The sequence below is a fragment of the Scardinius erythrophthalmus genome, assembly GCF_964197995.2.
Source record: "Scardinius erythrophthalmus genome assembly, chromosome: 16".
Taxonomy (NCBI): Eukaryota; Metazoa; Chordata; class Actinopteri; order Cypriniformes; family Leuciscidae; genus Scardinius; species Scardinius erythrophthalmus.
In genome coordinates, this window is record NC_138236.1 from 14,764,631 (window position 1) to 14,778,543 (window position 13,913).

General features: G+C 37.3%; 1 protein-coding gene across 2 annotated transcripts in view; it reads right to left on the reverse strand.

Moving 5' to 3' along the window:
- The window catches only part of pear1 (platelet endothelial aggregation receptor 1), a 37,363-nt gene extending 27,393 nt beyond the window's left edge, over window positions 1-9,970 (reverse strand). The window contains exon 1 of one of the 2 annotated variants that reach the window (XM_081388416.1): window positions 9,719-9,970. The gene's annotated coding sequence lies outside the window, so the exon portion shown is untranslated. The remainder of the gene's footprint in view (window positions 1-9,718) is intronic. The other variant, XM_081388415.1, reaches the window with a different exon arrangement.
- Between the last annotated feature and the right edge of the window lie 3,943 nt (window positions 9,971-13,913).

The window sequence follows — 13,913 nt, forward strand, 5'->3', positions numbered from 1 at the left end:
TGTGGTCAGACACCACTCTTCCACAATCGCAAAGACCGACCTGACCGCTCGGCACACACCAAAGTGCCTAATTCCAGATATCCAACAGAGACCACAAACTTGACCTTGTGTGTTTGTGTTGGTGAGCGGTAACTGATTCTAGTCCTTAGTGTCCAGCTGGCTTATGTCATACCCGCTATATCTGCATGACCTCACGCCTGGACTACAGTCCCATAGACACTACGATATGCCTGCTGTCATCGCAACAGTTGTGTTGTTTTCATGCTGATGTATGTTTTTAAGAGTCAGAAAAGACGACAGTCCTCTATAATCAGAAAAAAGGATCTCATCAGGGTGTGTTTTGTGATAAAAGCCGAGACCGGTCAGTACAACCAAAAATGGACAGATGAAGCTTTATTTTTGGCTTTGTCTGTTGTGATATATCAGCCTGAGTGTTTTAAGTGGTGTTAAGTTTTCTGCCATTTAAAGGCATGGAGCTGAGAGCTCCTGAGGCCTTGTGGGGGACCTCACAGTTTGACAGCTGGTTCCTGCTAGACATTGTAGACCACAGAATACATGACTGTGGCTTCACTGGGGCCTAAGGCACGTGGTGGCCAAACAAAGAAAAACACATTTAAATAAAAATACAGGGTTTATATATATATGCACATACTGTTTTTTTTCACGTGTAGGTGCACACAACCCAACCACACAAAATCAAATTATATTCACATAAAAGCACACACTCGCGTTCACAAACCATGGCGAGAGTCGCAATGCTAAACCAAACCCTCAGAAGTAGAGATGGGCACTTCTGAGGTTTGCACTCTTTAAAAAGACATGACCGAGCACTACCATAATTACATGGGCCATAATTTATATGGCCCAGAACATGTAGAGGCAAAAACCAAAGCAGAAAAAACTCTTTTTGTTTTAAATTTAATTTTAATTTTGTATTTGAAAGTCATTTAATTAACTATAACTGTTATTATTGCCTGTAGATTTCTTGTAAAAAAAAAAAATAGAAAGGTGTAAAGTGAAACATCCACCTCCATGACTCAAAACTATGACATCTGGACTATTTACTCGTGTTATGAATGCTTCTTCCGAACAGGAATTTGACAATAATTTCATTGAAATGTTAAATTAACACCGCAGCATGACTCTTTACATCCTTATCTCACCGGAAATGTTTCCTAGCTTACCTCTTCCTCCTACTCACTTCTTCCTCTACTCCTCCTCTTCCCCTCTGCCTCCAGTGTGTGGTCAGAGATGTCCACCCACCAATATCAAAACAGATGCGTGAGTGAATGAGTGAGTCATTTAACATTGTTCCAGAGCCACTTCAGGAACTCATTATTACTTGACATTCGTTTCAAAAGATGGTCTTGAGAGGAAATGTTCAAACCTAAAACCAAAGAGTAGGTTTAGAGCTTTAGATAGTATGATTTGAATGATCTGAAGTTTATTTGCTTCCTAGTCTAGCTTTAAACCTGACATTGTGCATTATGGATATTGTTGACATTTTTAGCGCAATTTTCCACCGGACAAAATTGCGCTTGTTAACTCATGATTTCTGTTCTGTGCGTCTGTGCGCACCAATCTTGCACTTCTATCTACTCCTCAACCAGACCACCTAGAGACTTCGGGTTTTCGCATTATGTTAAGGAAGGTCTAATCTCGGGAACGCACAAAAAAAAATCCAGGAAAAGATTTACTATCTCTTAGTGTTGTGATCCCATGAGGTGAGAAAATTGCGCTAAAACACTCACCGAGTTTTTATTACTTGTTTTTATTTTACCCTATTGTAAGTTGAATTTGTAAGTCAGATAAAAGTGTCTGCTAAATGCATAAATGTAAATATTCTCCTTTCACATATAATCCCTTAACTAAAATCAGTGCAAAATAGGCTTATTTGTTAGTTCTCCATCAAAACACCATGAACTCCAAGGTATTAAGATATGTGAGCAATTCTCAATCTAAACAAACTCAGGGCATGAGAAACTCATATATTAAATGAGATCACAGAGGATGGTCTGAGATTTTAAGTTCTGTAGAGGCTTTGAGACAAATTACAAGGATGTTTTTCAGTTTTTGTTTCTCCCTAAGGGACAGATGAGGTTACCCTCTTAATTTCAGCCACATAGCCAAACATGACATCATGACCATTGCTTCAACAGGATTTATCTTCCTTGTTTCTCCAAAAACACACAGCGTAAACAAGCATGGACAATATTCTTCCATTACAGGGATAAAAGGAAAACTGGATACTCTAAAAATCTCATAATCTTTTGCTTATTGCAGTTGGGACTGTGCTGACCCAGTTTAGTTAATTGCTCTCTGAAATTTCTATCACAATGATTGTTAGGTCGAAAGTCTGATAGGAAGAAGATTGAAATTAATTTTAGCTCCAGCTGTGCTGCAGACATCACATCTTCATGAATGATTGGCCAGTAGACTGCAGGACAGAGATGAGCTGCGTTTCTCCTGTCAATACAACAAAGCATGCGGTATGTCATCCATAGAGAGGAAATGCTGAACAAATGTGTGTGTGTGTAAAGAAACAGCCAAGCCAATCGTCACAAGCACACATGAGCATACTCGATCTCCACGTGCACGTATGCCTATACACAGCTCTCTTAAAATGGGGGGTCTCTACTGAGACGCCCCCTCCTCTGGCTAAATTGATTGCAGATTTCCATGAGTGCAGAGCTGGCTTGTGTATGTGTGTGAGGCCTTCAGGAGTCTGGGCGTACTGTCAGAACACATGTGAGAGAGAGAGAAAGGAGGAGAAAAAGAGTGCCGCGGTCCCAATAGGACCCAAAGGAACATCACTCCAGGCTGGAGACCCAGAATCACAGCTGTGGAGTCAGCTGAGCAACCTCTCAGTGAGGGACATTTTCCTGAAACAACTTCTGTCAGCACCGTCAACGTAACAACTGTGGAATTGTGCAGTGAAATAATACCATAAGAAATATGAGCTCAAATCTAGACTTTTAAAGTGACATCGAACATCAAAACGTGAAATTTACAATAGAAAACATGAATACAGGTGATTGGTCCTTCAGAAAGAGCTCCCAAAAATGACTCATTCTTAGTAATTATTTTATAGAGATTTTTGTTAGAATTATTATTTTAGTCATCTCTATAATTTTATTTGAATTTCATCTTGAACCCTTTAAAATTCCACTCCAAAATGGTCTATCTAACAACACTGTAAAAAAAATCCTCCTATTTCAATTTTAAAAATTGACTTAAGAGGAAACACTTTAGAATACTGTTACTCACACATCCGCTGTTGTACGCGCACCGTCCTCGCAGTCACAAAAATTGGGCTGCACGCGAATGAGGTGTGCGGACGTCCAAGGACCCTCCTGGTGACGGAAATTACATCACACGGACGGTGCACGAATTGCATACAGATGGCTAAAGTAGCCTATACTTTGGGCTTTAGTAGTCCTCTGAGAGGTATGAACATATTTTTAGTTATTGATTAGCTAATAGTGAACTACCACATTCGACTAAGCACTATTACTTACTAATTCGTTAATCAGAGTTTCTTGTTTGTTAAAGGGATCCTATTATGCTTTTTCACTTTTCACAAACAAAGTCACTCCAAAGGGTGATATTTTATTTAACGGAATTCACTTTCCAAGAACTACAACGAACGACTCGTTTGGACTACAATGCTTTTTCCCGTGCTCACAATGTTACTCATTTAAATAGTCCCTGCACATGGAATACGAAAGGAAAAAAAAAGGGGACGAGGACTGGTAGAGCTGCTGCTATGTCAAAAAGACTCCTTTTTTCCACCCCTTTTCCAAAACTCATTTGTTTTGGCTGACAAACTTAGAGTGGTTAAAATTTATTTTAAACATTGTTCCTGAACATTATAACCCCAAGGTTTATCTGTGTGCTACACATTTTATGGAGAACAGCTTCCAGAACCTAAGAGAGTAGCCTACAATGCAGGCTACGCACAAAAGCTTCTCCTGAAACAGAGCTGTTCTGTTAGCATTACTCTGTTAGCATTTTAGTGTAAAGTGTTACCAGATCAGTTGCTGCCTTAAAGGGGTCATAGAATGAGAATTCAAATGTTCCTTGATCCTTTGTCAGTTAAGAGTTTGTTATACAATAAAAATACCCTGTAAGTTTAAAAACTCAAAACTTTCTTGTTATTCCAAAAACTGCTTTTTTTTAAAACCAAGGCCAGCAAACGACCGGATCTAAAAAGTGGAGACTTGTGATGTCAAACTTCAGCTTTGGCCCCGCTCACTGGAGCGTTAGTGAACAGTGACATGAGAATGAGAAAAGATCGATACAGGATCAATACCATTACCTTCCAAATTATCCTAATGCTAGGATAGTGGGGTTCAATCAACAATCAACTTCACGTCGTTTCTCTTAGTAGGATGAAAATAATCTTATTTAAACAGTGATTAAATTATATAAAGAAAGCGATCAAAGAATGCTCCCTTTCCATTTGCCCAAGCTGTCAATCAAACAGCGCAGTTTATCTGGACACTTCTGCCAAAACTCATTGTAATCAATCATCACAAAATCATGACGCTGTTAGTGTTACAATGTACAGTACAACGAAGCTTTTAATGTATTTACATCGTGTTTGCATTGTTATTTGGTGAAAGCCAGAGGTGTAATTTCATGTGCGATCAACAGACTGTATGTCATCTGCTCAATGCTCAAGTTTTAGAGAGAGTTCCACATGTAATACTAGCTATTTCATATGCAAACATTTCAGCCAATCACAGCAGTGACCCGCCCCTTAAAACAGAGCGTTCAAATCAGAGGCTACAATCAGGCTTGGAAAAATGCCTTTTAATAAATTATGACAATTTTTTATTTTAAAATCATACTAACATTATAAGGGCACCCCAGGAAACATTATAAAATAATAAAATAATCCAGTCTATGACCCCTTTAAATTTAAACTTAAATTAAATTAAACTGTCTTTAAAAGTTTAACTGAATCTTGTATAAAAAAGTTGAAATTGCTTTAATTATTTTGATGAGTTGCCATGACTTATTGATCACACAATTTTTTACTGTGAACGTAATTAGTCTTTTAGACAAAACAAGTGTCCACACAGCTTCACTATTCAGAAAAAAAGTAGCTTATTTAAGTACAGTTCGTTCAATTTATTTAATTACAATTAGCTGTTCGCTGCTCTGTTAACAGCTGCTCAGACAGTCTTTGTCATCTCCGTGAGAGAGGAGGCATCATATAACAGCAGTACCACTAAAGTCCTCTCACTAGGATCACCATTTCATTTGCCTTGGTTTGGTTAATGAACTGCCACAAGAGTGAAGTGAGATAACAGACTCCAACCTCCCCTGCATCTGGTCTAAATCAACACGCTGTTGGCTGGCAAATTTATTTGCAAACACTAATATGGTGCTCAGAGCTCACTCTGCGCGGTTAAGGAACTTTTCATATGCGTGCTTTTCCCCCTTCTCTGTATTGTACGAGTCTGGGCAGTACTGCATGTCCTGGGTATAGTAAAGCTGTCCCTCACAGGAATTTACCTTAAGAGGCCCATTTATTTATGAGACAGAATAGCAAACATTTGGATCAGAATGAGGTGGCCGCTATATGCCAGAGCAGACAGATGGACAAACTGCTGCAGGTTGTACTGATGATAAAGCTATCATGATGCTGTGATGAATGAATTCATGTCCTTATTTTTACATGTATATTTATTAATATTTTTTCCCAATTTCATTTATTGCATTTTCAGAGATTTGGACCAGGCCTGGGTCCATTCAATCGAGTGTGACGTACAACGCCAAGCCTCCCCTAAGCGCAAAGAGGAGTGCGGCAAAAAGCATTAGGACAGAATCCAGGTGTGTGATGAAACCAAAGCCGTTATTTTTCCAACAAAATATCTTTGCAAAGCAATGCTAAAATATTTTTCTGTTTGCCAGCTTAAAGATCTGCTGTTTCTCTCTTAGCTTTTGACAGAATGTATGGGGATAATGCTGGGAAAATGTTTGAATGAGGGAATTCAGGGATTTGGTACCACGCAATATCACTGCATCACCCATTTGCCATCACTCATCTCCCTAGAGGAAGTCCACTCGCTGCCAGTACATTCCTCCTAAAGCTTTCTGATTTACTCAACTGGCCATCGCTGCAGAGCCCTTCAGCACAGTGAGGAGGAAGCCTGCTCCTTATTAAAACCATCTTTTTATCGCCTTTTTTACAGCTGAAAAAAACAACCAGATGTTTCTGCATTTGAGAGTAAAAAGGTTTTCACCAGAGGAAAAGAAACGCATCAGTCTCTGTCTGCCCCTAAAATGACTCCATGGATTGCATGCTTCTAGATTCTCCTCCTCCTCTCACTCCCATCACAATGAAGATAATATTTTAACCCCAATCTAGAGGTTTCTCAAATGTTAAATAGCCCCTTGACATACTGGCCAAATGCATTTTCAAAACTCTGAATGGGATGTCAACTTTAAAGGTGCGCTTAGTAATGCAGGCCTATTAAATAAGTCAGTCATACAGTAAAAATAAATATATTGTGAAATATTATTAAATATTCAAATATCTCCTTTTTATTATTATTTTAATATATTTTAAAAATTAATTTGTTCCTCTGATGGCAAAGCTGCATTTTCAGCATCATTACTCCAGTCTTCAGAGTCGCATGATCCTTCAGAAATCATTGTGATTTGGTGCTCAAGAAAGACACATTATTATTGTCAATGTTGAAAACAGTTGTGCTACTTAATATTTTTGTGAAATGATTCTTTGATTAATAGAAAGTTCAAAAGAGCAGCATTTATTTGAAACAGATATCTTTAGTAACATCATAAACGTCTTTAATGTCACTTTTGATAAGTTCAGTGCATCCTTGCTGAATAAAAGTAATAATGCATTTAAACGCATCTGAAGACTATGAACTGTGTAGGTCGTGTATGTATTTGACAACAAGGCAGAAATAACAGGATGAGAGTTAGAAGGAGAGACAGAGAAAGAGGGCAGGTATTTGCCAGATGCTGGACTCAGGATGTCCTGGGCACAAGAGAAGAAAAAAGGAAACAGAGGGGTAATTTCCTGTGCTGCCAACAAAATCTGCGTCAAACCTAAATTAAAGCTTTTTTTCCATCTAAATATTTCTTTCATTTGCATCGGATGTGCTTGTGTTTGAGGATCCATGATTTAATGAACATTGTGTTTACAATTCATTGTCTGAAAGATAAATAACAATATCCGAGTCCTCCTCTCATTCAGCAGAACTCCAGGGAGTTTACCAGGAACAAAAAAAGGAAACATCTTGAGAGAAAATACAGGTCTGTCAACCAGTGACCTCTCTGGTCTCTCAACAAGAATCTCTCTCACAATACACATGCATATAGTCAAATCTACCTCTTTCTGTCTCTTACAGACATAAAAGACAGTGTGTCCTGACCTCATATTTTACCACAATGAATTTTCCGATTGGATCTCATGGGACAAACTTCAGCACAATGCCAATATGCCTTTTCCATAATGCTAAAGCAAAAGGAAAAGATGAGGAGGGTTATTATTTTTCCCCGTCGTCTACCTGATTTAAAATACAACTCTGAGACGGCGAGAGGACAGCGGTAGAATTGATCGGTTCAAATATCAGTCCCAAATATGAAGGAGTGAATTTTTAACAAGCTTTACAGCTGGTTGTGTCATTATCATTTTTCAAGAGTTCTCCACTTATACACTTGTGTAAGATTTACAAACAAAGCTATGTTTTTATATTTCACCCTAGATGGGTTGTTTGTCTTTTCTTCCGTGCAAATGGGCCCTGCAAAACAACATCACTTTCCCCTCTCCTAATGACTACCAGCAGCCAGCACTGCAGCTCTGCTTCAAGCCTCTCCAAGACCGACAAACTTTCAGATCAGAGATCTTCTCACTGACTCTACAACCTCGTTGGGGTTTCTGCAGTGAAAATAAACAGGGATGTGCAAAGAAAAATGCGAAATGAGTTAACGAAAATGCTCCATCCATTAGAAAAATAACAACACTTTAAGTACACTCGTAAAAATAAAGGTTCCAAAAGAAGTGGAAGTGGTTCTTAGTGTGAAGAACATTTTAAATATCTAAAGAACCTATTGTTAAATGAAAAGGTTCAGTAGATATTAAATGTTCTTCATGGAACCATCGATGCCATAAATAACCTTTATTTTTTAAAAGTGTACCGTATAAAGGGTTGGTAACAGCTTTAAGCAGAACCCTGCAGATCCAAAGCCCTCCTCTGGCCTCTGTCTGCAAAAAGCATGAGTTAGAGAGGCTTATGTAAGCATGTGGTGGAAATATTACCCATCGTCTTCATCCGTTAACACAACACCCCCCATCTCATCACCACTGACCTCCGTATGTTCTTTTCTCCGTGCTTTTTTATTTTGCCCTGAACTCACATAAAGTCACTTTAAAGACACTTTAGAGATTTACCCAACCCAAATATTAAATCTTCTTTTTTGAATTCCTTTACAGAAAAATGTTTAGTTCATTAGCTACTAATTTATAATTAATTTCATGACATAAATTACCTAATAACATAAGCAGCTACTGAACCAAGAGGCTAATCCAAAGAATTTCAGTTAAAGTGTCAGTGCCAACCCAGTGCACATGATCCAGAAGAGAAATCATATCAACAGCAGATGTTTTTTTTATGAGCACCTCAGCATGCTGCTGTCAAGGTGAAAAGTTTCTCCTGTGGAAATCAATTAGAGTCTCATGCTCTCCAGATGTGGAACCATTGGCAGGTACTAGTAATTCTTCCTGTGCTCCTATTCATAAGTTTGACCTGTTTATAGGGGATATTGTGGTCTGGAACAAAAAGATGTTGAAACAAGTAGTGGACTAATTTTAATTGTCTGGAATCCTCTAGAACCAAGGTCAAGGTCAACATCTCTTGGGTTTATGTGCTTTTGACCAGTTTGGCGATGCTGGGGTTTGCTTGTATCTGCAAGCTATTAACACTCCACTATGTCAGGTGGGGAATCCACACTCAAATAGGATGCAATGCTGTTGGATTAACGACGACGACAAAAAAAAAAAAAAAAAAAAAAAAACACATTCTGACTCTGATATGACTCATATGAGATAAAATGTGTTTTAGGATAGGGTGTCATTCCACTAATGTCCTTCACATTACACAACCATGACTCTGATATTTGTATAATGACAAGCAATCAAGCTCAATTCACTCTGTGTGCAATGTTTAACAAATGTATTGTATTAAGCAAATCATTGATTTTTTATTTATTTTTGAGGACAAAAACACAATCAGTCTTTCTCCACCTGCTCCAGATGACATCTGTCTAAGATTTGTTCTGAAAGAAGTCAACATTTTTGTTTCAACAACCTAATTGCACCATAATTACAAGAAAACCACTATTTTTCAGATTTTTAACAATAAAAACAATGTGTGAGCTAACGAAAACTACCAATATAAGTTTATCCTGTTTTGACGTGTGCATTTACAATTAACACTGATTATACAACTTTGGTTTGTTTGATTATATGGATTGTTTGAACTGTAATTACATTTAAAAGTGAACCCTAAGAAAAAGCAATCACATAATCACACCAAAAGCATAGGCTACTTCAAGAAGTAGGTCAGGACAGATGGAAACTTCAGGACAAAGATACGAATAAAAGCAGGCTTTACAAAATTGTTGAAAGGTCTTAAATTGCATTGCAGTTTATTGTGAGTAGCGTAGAAAACTTTCTTACCTTACTGGAGAAGTGGCATTGGACTTTATTAATGAAAGTGAGGTTCTGCGTTCCGAGGACAAATGAAGACTCTTTTAAAGACGAACGTCCTTTTGTATGCTTTATAAACCTGTTAATAAATTTTGAAGCTGAGTCTTGCTCCCAAAGTGATCGCTAAACCGGTGTTCGCGTAACCATTAGCTGTATCTCTATCCTATGCGCTGGAGAGCGCGCGACAGTGACAACTGCAAGACAATTCAGTCGCTAGTGCGCGAGGAGTGGGCACGCGCTTACGCCTAGCCTACTGTATTCTGTCCCTCCCACTGTTTCATTTTCGATTCTTTCAAAGTATAGTTTATCTTGTATTTAACAGATTGGTATAGAACTTCCCTTAAAAACCATAACAAAACATTATACAATTAATGCAATATTTAATGTCTTAAATGGACGCACGTATTTCATGTTTTTTGTGAAATTCCATACACTACACATGGTATTATAGGCTACACTAACCCTCATGTTTGACCTATAAAAAAAAGCAGTAGGCAAACATCATTGAAGGTTTTTCCCTCTATATTCATCCACTTTTCAGAAATGTGACTATAGTATCCATTCTAGTTGCTTCTGTTTGGGGTCAAACAATGTTGAACTTTACAATAAAAGAAATCAAAAGAAGAAACTGGCAGGAGTGTCTTATTTGACTCAATGTCATGACATGATTGTTTTAGCATGGTCTGGAAAGTTCAATTAGGGATATAAATGGGGGTGTAAGATGGAAAATTCAGGATCTGGAACATCAACAAAGCAGCCCTCTTCCTAAATTACTATTCAGAATGTCTGTTCAAAAATAGCTGGCTAAAAGAAGGCTAACAAAAATGATTGGTAAGCCACTGCACTGAAGGGTCCGTGAGAATCACTTCCTGCTGGCTTTAATGATAAGTGATGATGCCCCGGGATGTATTTCCCCATCTGGCATTGTATTAACAGATAACACTCTGTTATTTAGGAAATAATAGAGAATGAAGGAAAGCAGAGTTTCCGTTTTACTAAGACACTCAGCAAAAGATAGACTGAGTCAGTTTTGGCATCAGCATATCATCTTAAAACAGGAACTTCACTTGCACATTGTAGGTCTTGAAATTCCCCAGGTGATCTGTTTCTATTGTTGAAAATCTTTGAGTATAGTTTTTTTTCATATGTAAGATTTATTGCATTTCTAAAAAGGTCAATTTCAAATACATTATACTATATTTTACAGCAGTTAATCACAGTTCTTAACAGTGATAGGCCAGTTTAGTGACCATTTATGCAGGTTACATCATTACGCCAGTAGATGGGGACAAATTACTGTTTATCATTGACTGTGTCTAAATTCCCCAATATTGACTTTTGTTACATTAAAGCAATGTCACAGTCAGAACTTGATGAATATCAGATTATATCTTATTCATAATAACATCACTCTTGCTTGTGATATATCTTAAATATTATTATATTATATTATTCTGATTTAATATCTGTCCAAGTCAAACGAGTGATAATATTGAGTCAAACTCCCAAAAGAGCATCCTTTTGTCAAATAAGCCTCTTCTGATATGATTCATCTAATGCAGAGCCATTTATCTCTATGGCTCTGATCTAATGGTGACCCCTAGTGCAAAAATAAATCACTGCATACCTTTTCCTTTGGTTGATGTGTATTTTTTTTTTTTTGTAAAACCTCTAGTGTAAAAAATTCTGTGTGCTGCAGCCGGTCGCATGATTTGCCACGTAAGACTTTTCATTTAATTTGTTCTTTTTGCTTACCAAAACAAGTAGTTATAGAACATTAATTAATTTTATACTACAGGGCCGTTGAATGCTTGGATCTGATTGGTTGACGAACGTTCTAAGGTGTGCATTATTTTCAGGGAAACGCACAGCTAACGTAGTTCCAGGCAGGTCTTGACCGCATTACAGTTCCATATCACTTCGCGTAGTTAACTCTAATAACGGAAAATAGGATACGATTCATAACAAGAAAAAGCATTTTAGCCCCATGCGCTTGATCTGCAATTTTCAATGTCTAGCTTCACAATCAATAGAAACATGCAGTTTAATTTTAATAAATAAAGTATATAGTCCTATCTATATTATAATCAATAGAAAATTCAACTGAATATAGGCTAAATAAATGGATAGTCCTGCAGTACGGATTTTTATTGCAGATAATAACAAATAAATAATTATTGATAGGCCCACTTGTTAAAAGGGTTTTGTGTTTCATTTATTTGGCTATAGTCTATAATATAGTCTATAACTCCGCTTCGCGTCGTGACCGCATTACCACCTCGGGTGTGCATCAGGGACGTCGTTAGGCCTATTTTAGGGGGGCTGAAGCTACCCCAAAATGTTCCTAAGCCCCCCTAAATGAAAATAAGAACAACAATAACAATTCGATTTATCAATAACCGTATCCTCATTCATATTTAGACGCAACAAATGATATATACAGCTACAAAAAATAGCCGAAAAGTCGGAAGTTGGACTGAAGTACAAAGAGTCGTTGTGCTATCAAGATGATGCACCGCACCGTCTCATTGCATTGGTGTGAACTGTGGCAGCTTTCAGAGCGTTGCAGACCGGAGCGCTGCAAGAAACTGGAGGATTCATCTCGTCTCGTCGTTACTCTAGTCTGAAGTTGAACTTGCTATGCACCCCCCCCCCCCCCCCCTCATCACGGTAAAACACAATGAAACGTGCATCACTCTACTTTCGTTTTCAATAACGTAATTCTCTTCAGGGAAAACCAATCAAGGCAAACATCGAACATATCGAAAACAAGGACTCGACAATACCGCTTTTTTTTTCTTTTTTGAAGGGAAAAGTGAGAGAGAATTGTAGCCCATCCGGACAAATGCCCTGATTAAAACAATTTTTAATATAAAAATAAAAAAAACTAGGGAATCACTGAAAACGTGAGGAAGATTCTGTTTTATTTCATTTATTGTAAGTGGCGATTGATAGCCCTATAATGTAGGCTACTGACGGTCATAGATAGCCTATCTAATCTATGCCCACGGTAACAAAGTTGCGCTGTTGAGGCTCGCGCTGTTATTTATAACATAGGCTATTATAGTTAAGAAACAATATATAGCCTAGGCTACACACGACCAGAGAGCTGTTTTCCTGAATGCCATCAAGATTGAAACCGAGACTGATTTCATAACAGTTCAATAAACAAATAATTAAAATTAAGTCACTTACATGCAATGACTGTTTTTGTTCTGTTTCAGCATCAGCGAAAATAGTTCCAAACAACAGAACAATAGCGCATCTCACAGCAAACTCAGCCGTGTTTCATTAATGAATGATTCAGCGTTTTGAACGAATCTATTGAGTCAAAGATTCAATTATCCATTCATAAACTGCCTCATTCTGAATAAATCAGCCTTTTGAACGAATCGTTTGAATGAATGACTCAATGACTCGCTCATTAAGACTGTCGCCTGCCGCCTCCTACTGGCGGTTTAGTTTCATAAAGTATCATTCTTTTCAACATTCCTTATGTGTATATTCAGAAATATTTAAAATAATCTCATTTAATACAGTTATAATTTTTCAATGTAAATTATTTAATTTGATTGGTATAACTAACAGCCTAGTGTCTTATTATTTTAATTGAATATATTGATCAAATTTAAGAATTTGAAATGAAAGATGGAGCAAACATTTAATAAAATTAGGGAAAAATGCCCTTTATAAAGGAGTGTTTTCAAACAGTGATGTAATGAAACATTGACAATTTAAGTTTGAAGGGAGTAAAGCCTCTGTTTAGGCTATTAAGGAAATGTAATTTTGCCAAAAGAAGAACTTTTATTTTAAATAAATGTTCATTTTAAATCAGCCTACTTCAGTGTGATATGTTACCATATTATCATGCTTAACACTGAGAATTTGAATAATTGTAATGTGATGATCAGATGCAGATATCTAAATCAGGGAATATGGGCGGTTTGCGGGTGGATTATTTATTTTTAATAGTTTCGGGTGACTCAAAGTGCACCAGATTAATGAATTTATCTTTAAAATGTACAAAATTTTCTTACGGGGGGGCATGCCCCCGGACCCCCCTAGAGGTACACCAACAAAAATAGTGTGAGAAACACCATGATGATATACAAAAAATACAAATTTAATTACCTTATTATTAAAATACATTATTAGGATTTTACCA